At 34.9% G+C, this 11,539-nt stretch overlaps 1 protein-coding gene across 17 annotated transcripts in view; it reads left to right on the forward strand.

The window, feature by feature from the left end:
- The window catches only part of PPP2R5C (protein phosphatase 2 regulatory subunit B'gamma), a 252,300-nt gene that overhangs the window by 111,628 nt on the left and 129,133 nt on the right, over window positions 1-11,539 (forward strand). The gene's annotated exons all lie outside the window — the stretch shown is intronic.

Below are 11,539 nucleotides of genomic sequence, written 5' to 3' on the forward strand. Positions count from 1 at the left end.
TCTTTTACCTAGCTTACCTGTTATTTTAACGTCTTTACTAGTTCATCATCTATCTCCTATGTATGAGTAAACCTAAAGGCTCCATCCTAGGACCTTTTCACTTCTTTTTCCTCTGTGCTCTTGATGAGCTCATCAGCTCCCATGGATGTCAAATTATTTCTATTAAATTAGCTCCCAAAGCTTTGTATCTAGTTCTAATCTCTCTCCCAAACTCCAGTCCCCCAAGGCCAAATACCTACTGGGAATCTCTACCATGATATTCCTTCAACTTGTCTTCAACTGATTATCTTTCCCTTTGAACCTGCCCCAACACTAAACTTCACTAACATGATTGAGGCCACTAACACAAGTTAGTAAAATAACCTCATGTCATTCTTCCCTCTCCAAGACCTCTACATCAGTCATTTATTAGATACAGCATCTCCCATATTTATCCTTTTCTCTGTGCCTATATATCTATCACTCTAGTTCAAGATATCTCTAATTCCAAATTCCCCTGCCCACAATTGCCAGAATCTTCTTCCTCTATAGCATTCTTTCTTTGTCATTCCTTTGTTTAGAATCCCTCAGAGCTTTTTATTCTTGATTCAAGGATAAATTACAAACTCTTCTATAAGCTCATTTAAGGCCCTGCACAATATGGCTATGATCTATCTTTACAGATATCCTTTCGCATTCTATGTTCCAAAGAAGCTAGACAGATAACTGTTCATTGAATACAAGTTGTACCCTCCATCCTACCTGGAGCATGTTCCTTCATTTGTTTACCTCACTATCTTTTTCTCCATTCAGGTTCAGTTTGGATACTGTTTTCATAATGATGCTTCCCTGATTTTCCCCTCTCCTTTCCTCAATTGTTAATGTTCTCCAAATTACATTGAATTTACTTATTGTGGTACCTGGCTTAGGTAAATGCTTAATAATATTTTTTATTGATTATCAGTCCACTTATTATATTCCCTTCTGTTCCACAGTGGAATTAGTCTCCTTGAGGACAGGGTCTGTTTCTTTGTTGGTTTTTAATATTCCTACCATCTGTAGTTTAATGAATGTTGAATTTAGTTGAATTATACAGGTAAAAGTTCTCACAGTTCTGTACTAACATTGATCCATTTCATGCTAGATAGATCATTTTCTGGGATAATTGATTTTAGATACCTATATGTCATAATGAAGGAATTAATGAAAGAGCATGTATTATATGCAAAGTACTCTGCCAAACCCCAGGGACACAAATAGAAAAAGCCTAGACAGTCTCTTTGTTCTCAAGTAGCATTTTCATTGGAGAAGGTGACACATAAAAGTTCTGCTGCAGGGCAGGTGGAAAGCCCTGAAAGTTCTCAAAAGTCCAGTAGGGGCTGCTAGGTGGCACAGTGGATAGAGCACCAGCCCTGGAGTCAGGAGGACCTGAGTTCAAATCCAGCTTCAGACACTTAATAATTACCTATCTGTCTGGCCATGGGCAAGCCACTTAACCCTATTGCCTTGCAAAAAAACATAATAACCTAAAAATTCAGGAGTAGGCCACAAAACATTCAGAGGACCTTAAGTTAACTTAAGTAATGTAAAATAATAGTTTGGGCGTACTGTAGAGCATAGAGGCAGGACATGTCATCTGCCATCTCATCAGGAGTGGGGTTTTAGACTTCCATTTCATTCAAACTCTGTTGAGTAATTAAATAAACCAAGCAGGATTGTAGGATACCCTTTATGGGTGATATTCCTAGCCAAGTATCCTGGATGATAGTTAGCATACTGATTCCCTAAAAAAAATTGAAGTAATAGAGCCAAATTAGGATGGCATTTTTTTTTTTTGGTGTTTTACAGTCAAGATAACTAGCTTTGGGGATTTTGATGAAGCAAAACATCTAATCTTTTTGAGACCTCATAGTCTCGTATAAAAACCAGAAGCCAGCCTATGCTTTTTATACCAATGTAGAAAGCAGGAAGAGAAAACTATTCAGTATTCATATATCATTTTAAGATTTGTAGCAACCCTTAAAGGTTCTCCAGGAACAGAAGTTGACATATTCCCCTCAGCTGCTTTTAAAAACCCTCTCTGTGACCATCAACCTCACCTTCTCTTCTAAACTACTACATCCAATCTATATTAATTTTTTATGCTTTCATCTTTGAACTTCTAGATCACTTTCCTTCCTTCCTATTAAGTTCAAAACCTACTTCAGTCTCCTCCATATCATCTCTTTTCCCTTTTAAGCACCTGGTTTCACAGTTTCTCAGCCTTCTCAACCCATGGATCTTTATCAGTCCTTTATACTTCAGTCTCAAATAGTTTGAACTAAACCTTAGGCCTGATCCAAACCAACCCCCAACTCAGGTGAATTTGTTCCAGATGCCAATTATCCTAGTTTTTTGCCTTAGAGCTTTATGATAAAGAATTTTAAATATTTTACTAAATTCATTGTACAGTTAAGATGGGAACGTATTACTGTTAACCATACAAAAAGTTTTAAATCACTTTAAATATGAAAAAAGAGTGCTATTAAAAACTATTTGGTAAGCTATATACCTCTTACTCTATAAATTCAACCCCCTCCCAAAAAAACAGTTGAGGGTGTTTCTCTGTTCTCCACACCAGGATATAGTTTTATATTGAATGTTCCTCCTCATTTTAAAAATTGATAGAAAAGTGAATATAAGCCAATTCAGAAAGATCTGAATGTCAGAAGTGGGAGGTAGAAGGGAAATGAGAAATTTTGATTCCTCCTTTCTCAGTTTTTGTTTTTGGCTTTTCTAAACTAGATTACATTTTATCTTTGTCTTATTACTCTCTTCACTTGGTAAACCAGAATTGGTAATGGTTTCTTTCTTCTGAGCTATTGAATACTTTGCACTGGAATTAGTTATTGAATTAGAAATAAATTAAGACAATTTTAAAATAAAATTTCTGTAGTTATGAATCATATTGTCTTCTCGGAAACGAATAGTGGGAAAGCATAGACAAATTTAAAGTTGTTCATTGAATACTTCTTTTTATCATTTTTTAAAGAAAAGAACTATGAACCTCAAAATCTAAGAATTATATGACCAGATACTACAGTCAGTGGCTAAATTTGGAATAGCTATTTTCCTTGAAAGGAATTAAGGGAAAAGAGAGACAGAGGAACATTGTCCTTTTTTCCCCCCAAACCAGAATCTACCATAGAAAAAAAAACCAAACCATCAAAGAAGTAAAGCTAATTTTAGATTAATCTCTATAAATACTGTATCAGTGTAGCAAGGAATATACCATCTCTCTCAAATATCTTCATGTTTTATAATTGTACTTTTTCACTAATGAAATGAAAGCTGAACTTTCATGACTATGTATGTATAGGTACTCAAAGAATATAACAAATGTTTCGTGTGTGTATGTGTGTGTGTATAGATGTGATAAATATATATTTATTTATTTATATTCTTTACAGTACCTAAGAGTAACTCAAATGGCTCATTAGTAACTAAAAAAAAGTTAACTGATTCACTAGGAATGTGTAAATTATTTGTGTGTGAATACCCCTTTTGGTCTTATATTCTGAAGGTTCTTTTAGAGTATAAATTCTTAATCCCCTTTGTTTCATAGGCCTTTTTTGGCAATCTAGTAAAGCCTATGGAATTCTCAGGATGTTGCTTACATTCATAATTAAAGAAAAAAAAGCTTAATTTCAATTAGAGGTCAGTGAAAATAAAAATTAGATTTTTTTCTCCCTCATTCAAGTTCATGAACTCCTTAAAATATATCCTTGGATAAATCAAGTTTGTTTCAGAATTTTCTCAATCTAGTATAGTAGAAAGAGCACTGAATTTGTAGGTAGGGAATGAGGGTTCCCAGCCCAGCTTCTGCTACTCCTTAGTTGTGTGATCATAGACGAATAACTTCTTGAGTTTGTGTAAAATGTGAATAATACTGTGTGTGTATGTGTGTGTGTGCGTGTGTTTTAAGGAAAGAGATTTGTAAATCTTATAGTGTTGTAAATCTTGTAGCTGTGAAATAGTCTTTGCTTATAGGATTATACTATCATTGATTTGGAGCTAGAAAAGTTAGGTAGACATTTATAATAATATTTGTCCTTTATCTTGAAGAAGTCCATGGCATCAGGGAGGTGATGCGATTTGAATGAGGGGGAGATGTGCTAAGTCATCAGCCTCTCTTTCTCCTTCATAGCCAGCTGGTCCAGTGGCCAGATGACTGGAGATGGCCTTGGATGGGAGGCAGTTAGGGTCAAGTGACTTCCCCAAGATCACACAGCTAATAAGTGTCAAGTGTCTGAGACTGAATTCAAACTCCCTGCCTCCTGACTCCAAAGCCAGTGCTCTGTCCACTGAGCCACCTAGTTGCCCTAAGGTAGTGGTTTGAGAGACAGGTTGGAGGCATTTTATATATAATGAATTTTGAAAATACCATTTCTGAACTGGCTTACATTACTTTACAGAAAATTAAAGCAGTTTAAGACACTTGGTCAAAGTCATATACAAGGTAGTAGTTAGCAAAACCTAGTCTTCAGCCCAAGTTCTCTGAATCCAGGTACACTCTCCATGCAGAGAAAAGAAAATAAAATGAGTATGATAAAAATAGTTTAGTTTTGTTATCCTGGGGGAGGGAGAGATGCCAAAGGGCAGTACATCAGACAGTACAGCAGGGTATTTTAAACTTGGCACTTTAAGGAATTCCCAAAGAACATGTTTGTGAACCTTATTTAACATCATAACCTGCAAACATCAGAAAGGGGGAATGAATAGTTACTAAATCATTCACTTAGTATATTTTTCAATACTTAGTACTTTTCTATAGAGCACAGCTCATTAGAATATAGGTTATTTATACTTTTAGTACTCATTCTTAAAGCATAGCATATAAATTAATCTTAAGGAACCAATATATCAGTAATATATACATGTAGTATGTACCAGGTATACTTGAGGAAATAGGAAATTTAGAGCATTTTAGATAAAACGGATACTCTTAATAAATATTAGTATATTTTGGTAAATATTTATTAATTATTCATATGAGGGGGTATTGTTGAATTTTTCATAACTCAGTGGAAAAGTGATATGTAAGATACTTTTTCTATACTTCCTATGGAAAATTTTAAATTTTCTTTTCATTAGTCACATTAAAATGTGACTATGAAGATTATGCTCTATATTATTGTTAATTACTATTATAAAATAAAGATTTGGAGAACTTCAAAAATATTTCTGGAATTATTTCTCTAGAGTTGCCACTGAGAAGAAAAATCCTTTATCTTTGTAATAGTCATTTGGTAAAATTTATAGTTACAGATCATAACAACTAAATCTGATTTTTGTTTTGTTTACTTGGAGACAATGACAGGTGCAAACATGGGTTCAATTATCTACTTACCCCCATTAACACTGGACAAGTCATGAAACCTCTTTGGTGGGGTGGCTAGGTGGCACAATTGGATAGAGCACCAGTCCTGGAGTCAGGAGGACCTGAGTTCAAATTTGACCTCAGCCACTTAATAATTAGCTGAGTGGCCTTAGACCCATCTACTAAATGTATGAAGCAGCAGTTGAACCCAGGTCTTCCTGATTCCAAATGTAGCATTTTGTCTGCAATACCACACTGCTTCATGAGATATTCGTAGTGAAGAAAAAACATACTAGTTTTATTTCATAGAGATAACTCACACAAACAAAAATCCCTTTAATTTTTAAGACTGAAAAGGGGCTGTGATACTAAAAAGTTTGGAAACTGCTATTCTAGGGCAAGACAACTTTTCTTTTTCTTTTTTGCTACTTTTCTTCATAAATCCTGCCTTTCAGGTGAATCTTTTGGTCACAGCAGTGTTCAAGATACACTTTTAAATAGCTCTCAGGTCACTTTCTCAATTCATAAGTTATCACTTCCTATATTCCAGTAAGAATAGTTTGGATTTTCGCTTTAGTATATTACTTTGACTTAAGCACATGAAAGCTTATTTGTTTTGTCTATTTGCATAGTTTTCTTGAACTTCTTTTGGCTTATATCTAGTGACTTGGCTTTACTACTCAGAAGAGTTCAAGTATCACTTGTAACCCTGGAAATGCCATCATATATTTCTAAATTATTTGCAAAACTCTTATTGAGAATCTCAGCACTGATATTTGGGGGAACCTACTATTTGTAATGTCTTTAGTCTATAGAATATTTGTTTTGTCCCTACTGTTTTTCATTTATTTCTTTACCTCTATCTTATATATCCCTTGGTAACACTTTTTTTTATTATATTTAATCCTTCACCAAAATAATATCTAATCCCTATTAATGTATTCATTTGAATAGAATAATAACTGCCATTTATATAATGCTTTACAATTTGCAAAACTATTATCTGATGATTTCTTTAGAAACAAATTAACTACTTTCATGATAAAATTACTAAAGAATTATTTATAGAAATGAAGATTTTATCTGTGATTAAGCTTAAGTAGTATAATTTTAGACAAATCCCTTTCCTACAGTTATTTTTAAAAACAGATGTTATGTTTTATGATTTTATTGGTACTTAATGATTTTATTTAAAATGTCTTAAGTGCCACAGGCCAAATCCTTTTAATTCCTTGTGAGGGAGAATTTTGTTGTTTTAATGTTATTTTTAATTAAGTGTCATCTGAGACTTGGAAATATTTTAGAGAATCTTTGATTACATACATCTCTATCATGATGGGTTCCTAGAAAGGAAAAGTAGTCAGTGATTGAAAGAGTAGAAAACAAATGATGTGTTGGAAGAAAAATCTAGCTGGAAAATATATATATTGGGGAGTGGTGTGGTAGCTGAAGAGAGACAGGTTGAAGGCATTTTATATATATATGAATTTTGAAAATATCTCAATCACAAAAATGTGATTGAGATTACCAAAATTGATTATTGTTTACCAATCTAAAGAGTTTAGACACCATGGAATTAGGAAAAAACTGAAAATTTTTTTAAAGGGGATGGCATGTTCTACTTTAGGAAAATTAATTCTGCTGTTGTGTATAAAATGCACTGAAGATGGAGAGGAAAAGAAAAAGGGAGGCCAGTTAGAACGATTGCTCTAGGTAATAAGAGCCTAATAGTTGGGAGAAGAGAACAATTGGAGATGAAAAGAGATAGACACATTCAGTTTATTTGAACAAGTGTTTAAGTACTGATACCATACAAGAAACAATAGTGAAGTCCTATTCTAATTCTTTAATATAGTGTTGATGAACTTCTCAAGGTTTTACTAAACTGGAAAGGCCAAGAAATAAGACTCTGCTTTCTTATCCAAGGATCAGCTAAATTCCCAAGGGTCATAGTCTAAGGAGCTTGGATAGCAGACAATTAAATTTTTTGGTGACAGCAAATTATAAGACCCTCCATTCTACTAAAGTTCAGGATGGGGTAAGGGGAGGGGCAGGAGAGGTATTGCAATCCACATTGGTTGAGAATGTAACTGAACCTATTAAAAACATGGAAAACAAATTTATCTCTACTGTGCATCTAACTATTATTCATGTACCTGTCTCATATCACTTCTAGATGGTAAGCACCTTAAAGGTAAGGCGGCCTATACCTCTTTTTTTAGCTTAGTATCCCCAGCATGTTACATAGTACTCAATATCAGCATCTAGTTACTTTAGTTAACCCTTCCTTTTAGTTGATTTCATCTGAGTATTTTTTCATGAGAGAACAGTCTAATGCTGTCACATTTTTTCCCCTTGATCTATTTTAATAACATTGAGAACTTACTTTTCTTAGGTAATCTAATATAAAAATACCCATGCCTATTATAAAGGATGAAAGTTGTGTATGTGTTTGGGGAGAAGATTTTGTTTATATAACCTTTTAGCTTGTGACTTGATGCCACTGAGATAAACCACAATCACTTGGAAACTATAATGAGGTTAAAGCTTAATGTTTGCTTTTCTTTTTCATGTACTTCTCTCTCTACCTCCAACGTAGTTATCCTTAAATTTTCACTTTAAAGTCATGTACTCTGTAAGATGTAATGTTTGTAGACTTTATTTACAGTGAAGCCTACTTTAAAGGAATTGTGTTTCTTATTTCCAATAATTTCAGCTTGGGTAGCAATTCTAGAAACGTGTTGTTAGTGTTGTTTCAATCATGTCCAATTCTTCATGACTCCATTTGAAGGTTTCTTGGCAAAAATACTGAAGTGGTTTGCCATTTTCTTCTCCAGCTCATTTTACAGGTGAGGAACTGAGGCAAACAATGCTAAGTGACTTGCCCCAGGGACACACAGTAAGTGTCTGAGGTCAGATTTGAACTTAGGTTTTCTTGACTCCAGGGTTGCACTCTGTTCTCTGCTCCACTTAGCCATCCAGTTCTAAAAACTATAAAATTGAATTTTTAAGATCTTTATATCTCCATAAAATAGTCTCAAAACTCATGTTGTAGAATGTATATAATATAGTAGTGAATTGCCCTAAGATTAATGCAAGATCTTGATGTTATAATTAAATTTTAAAATATTTTTTAAAAAATTGATAGGCATTTAGCATAGGAAATAATGAAAAGAAATGACCAACAAATCATACCGGTAAGGCAGGCTAAGTTTAGAATGTGGACAACAGCAGTTTAGAAGAGTCTATGAAAGCTGGCCCCAGTGGAACCAACCTGTCTCTTGAGGCAGCTGAACTAGACAGTGAATAGGGTACAGTGTAACCCTGTGCAAAACATTTAATTTCCCTGGGTCTCTGTTTCCTCATCCATAACATGAAGGGGTAAGGTATCACCTCTGACTCTTCCAGCTCTATATCTATGATCTGATGACTATAAAAACAAAAGCAAAAAAATATATATTCTTTGCCATGTTTTTGTTCATAAGTTCTATAGCTGGAAGGGATATCAGAGACCATATAGTGCAGAGATTCTTAACATTTTTTATGTCTCCAACCACTTTGGCAGTCTGGTGAAACCTATGGATCACTTCTTGGAATGTTTTGTTGCATATATTCACTAAAGGAAATGCTAGATTTCCATTAGAAGTTAGTGAAAAATAAAGATGTAATTTTTTTTTCCCCATCCAAGTTCCCAGACCCTCTAAAAATCCATCCATAGACTCTTAAGTTTTTAGAAAAATCCCTGCTCTGATCCAACCCTCTCATTTAGCCAATGAAGAAACAGACCCAAAAAGTAAAACATTTAAGTAAGGATCAGAGAAGAAATTTGAACCCAGGTTTTCTAATTCCAGAGCAATGAATGCCCTTTCTGCTCTTTGCTTGGATATAAAAATATTGTTCCAAGGAGACTTTTTGGGGAGGGGGGGTTGTGAGTTTTTTTTGCAAGGCATTGGGGTTAAGTGACTTGTCCAAAGTCACACAGGTAGGTAATTATTAAGTGTCTGAGGTTGGATTTGAACTCAGGTCCTCCTGACTCCAAGGCCAGTGTTCTATCCACTGCACCACCTAGCTGCCCCCAAGGAGACTTTAAAATAATTTTTTTAATTTCTAAAAAATACAATATTTTTTCCTCTCTTGTTTCCTGTAGTTCCCAATGCATCTCTTCTCCCCGCTCCTAGAGAAGCATCCCTTATAATGAAGAATAAAAAGAAAGAAAATCTAAGCATAGCGGCACATACCTTTAATCCCTGTTCTCTAGGAGGTTGAGCCTAGAGGATCTCTTGAGCTCAGTTCTGAACAGCAGTGTTCTAGATGGATCAGGTGTCTACACTAAGTTTAGGATTAATGTGATAAGCTCCAGGACAGGGAAGAGAGTAGGATTGGATCCTAACATTTTCAGCCTACTTGAGATCTGAACAACCCAGTCTGAAAAGTAATGGAAAAGGGAAAGGGAAAGGGAAAAGAAAGGGAAAAGAAAGGGAGGGAGAGAAAAGGATGCATGTCAAAAAAGTTGGAGAGTTGTATGCATTGTTCCATACCTATGGCCCTCTATAACTTATTCCCCACCCCCCAATAAAATAAAGAAGATAGAAAATGCCTTTTCATATCTCTTCTTTGTGGCATAGCTTGGTCATTATAATTTCATGATATTTGGTTTTGATTGTTGTTTTGTTTTTCTTTGCATTTAACAGTATCATCCTTGTGTGTATTGTTTTGCTTGTTCTGCTTACTCCATTTTATATCGGTTTCCATGTCTTTCCATGTTTTTCTATATTCCTTCTATTTGTGACAGCACAGTAATATCCATTGAATTCACATACTACAGCATGTTTAACCATTCCCCTGTCAATGAACATCTACTTTTGTTTCCAAATTCTGTGCTGCTGAAAATACTTTGCTGTATATATATCCTTTCTTTTGTCATTCACCTTGGAGACTTTTCTTTTAAAAGGTACTTGATTCAATTATCTGTTTTTAGTAAATTGCTAGAAAGATGTTAGGACTCTTAGAGCATGAAAGTCATAGCATATGAAGTCATAGCAGCCCTGCAATAATATAGGAGTGAAAGCATGTTAACATTGCAGTACTTATCTTATTTTACTTCAGACAGGAACTCAGTAAGCATAGAATTGAAATAAATGGTTGTGTAATATTTTTTAAGGAAAAATGATTGATGAATCAAGCAAGTGATGGTGGTTGTGATGATGATGATGATGGATGATGGCATGTGTCCTCCCTGAGCATCTTTGAAAAAATACCTTTACTGATTTGAAAGGATCCTGCCTAAATTTTCACTTCAAGTGATTTAAATTGATGGCCTTTTAGGATTTTGACTTACTATTTCACATGAGAATAAATAATTACTCAAATCTTTTTAATTTCGTATTTCAGGGATCCATAATTTTAGCTACCTACCCAACATTCATTCTTTCTCTCCCTATCATCTGCTGGACATTTCTACTTTGTTTTCCCATAGGCAGATCAAACATATATATGTCCCCCTAAAACTACTTCTCCTCACTTTCTTTTATTTCTTGGTGATTTTCTCTCTCTCTCTCTCTCTCTCTCTCTCTCTCCCCCTCTCCCTCCCTCCCTCTCCCCCTCTCCCTCTCCCTCTCCCTCTCCCTCTCCCTCCCCCTCCCTCCCTCCCCCCCCCCAGAGGCATATTTGCTATTCTGTTTACATAACATTCTTTCTTCTGTCTCCATGCCTTCACACTAGTTGTCCATACCTGGAATGCTCTTCCTCTTCGCCCTTTCACATGCCAGCTTCTTAAATAAATTTTTTCCGACTTCCCCAGTTGTTCATGCTTCCTCTCCCCTACCCCTTTTTCATTTTGTATATACTTTTTATTTATTCGTCCATATATGTGCTGTTGACCTCCAGTCGTCTCAGTCTGCATGCTGCATCTATAACCTCTCTCTCTCTCAGGGGATGAGTGGGATGTTTTCTCACAGTTCTCTGAAATCCTGGTCAGAGTTTGAAAGTTTTTCAAAATTGTTTATCTTTACAATATTACAATATTTACAATATGGTTCTTCTGGTTCTGCTCATTTTATTCAGCATCAGCTCATAAAGTCTTCCCAGATTTCTCTGAAATGTTTTCTTCCATAATTTTTATAGCACAATATTATTATCCTATTGCATTAACATGCCATAATTTGTTTAGTTATTCCACAGTTGGTGTGCATCTCCTTCATT

The sequence above is a fragment of the Macrotis lagotis genome, chromosome 1 (genome assembly GCF_037893015.1).
Source record: "Macrotis lagotis isolate mMagLag1 chromosome 1, bilby.v1.9.chrom.fasta, whole genome shotgun sequence".
Taxonomy (NCBI): domain Eukaryota; kingdom Metazoa; phylum Chordata; class Mammalia; order Peramelemorphia; family Peramelidae; genus Macrotis; species Macrotis lagotis.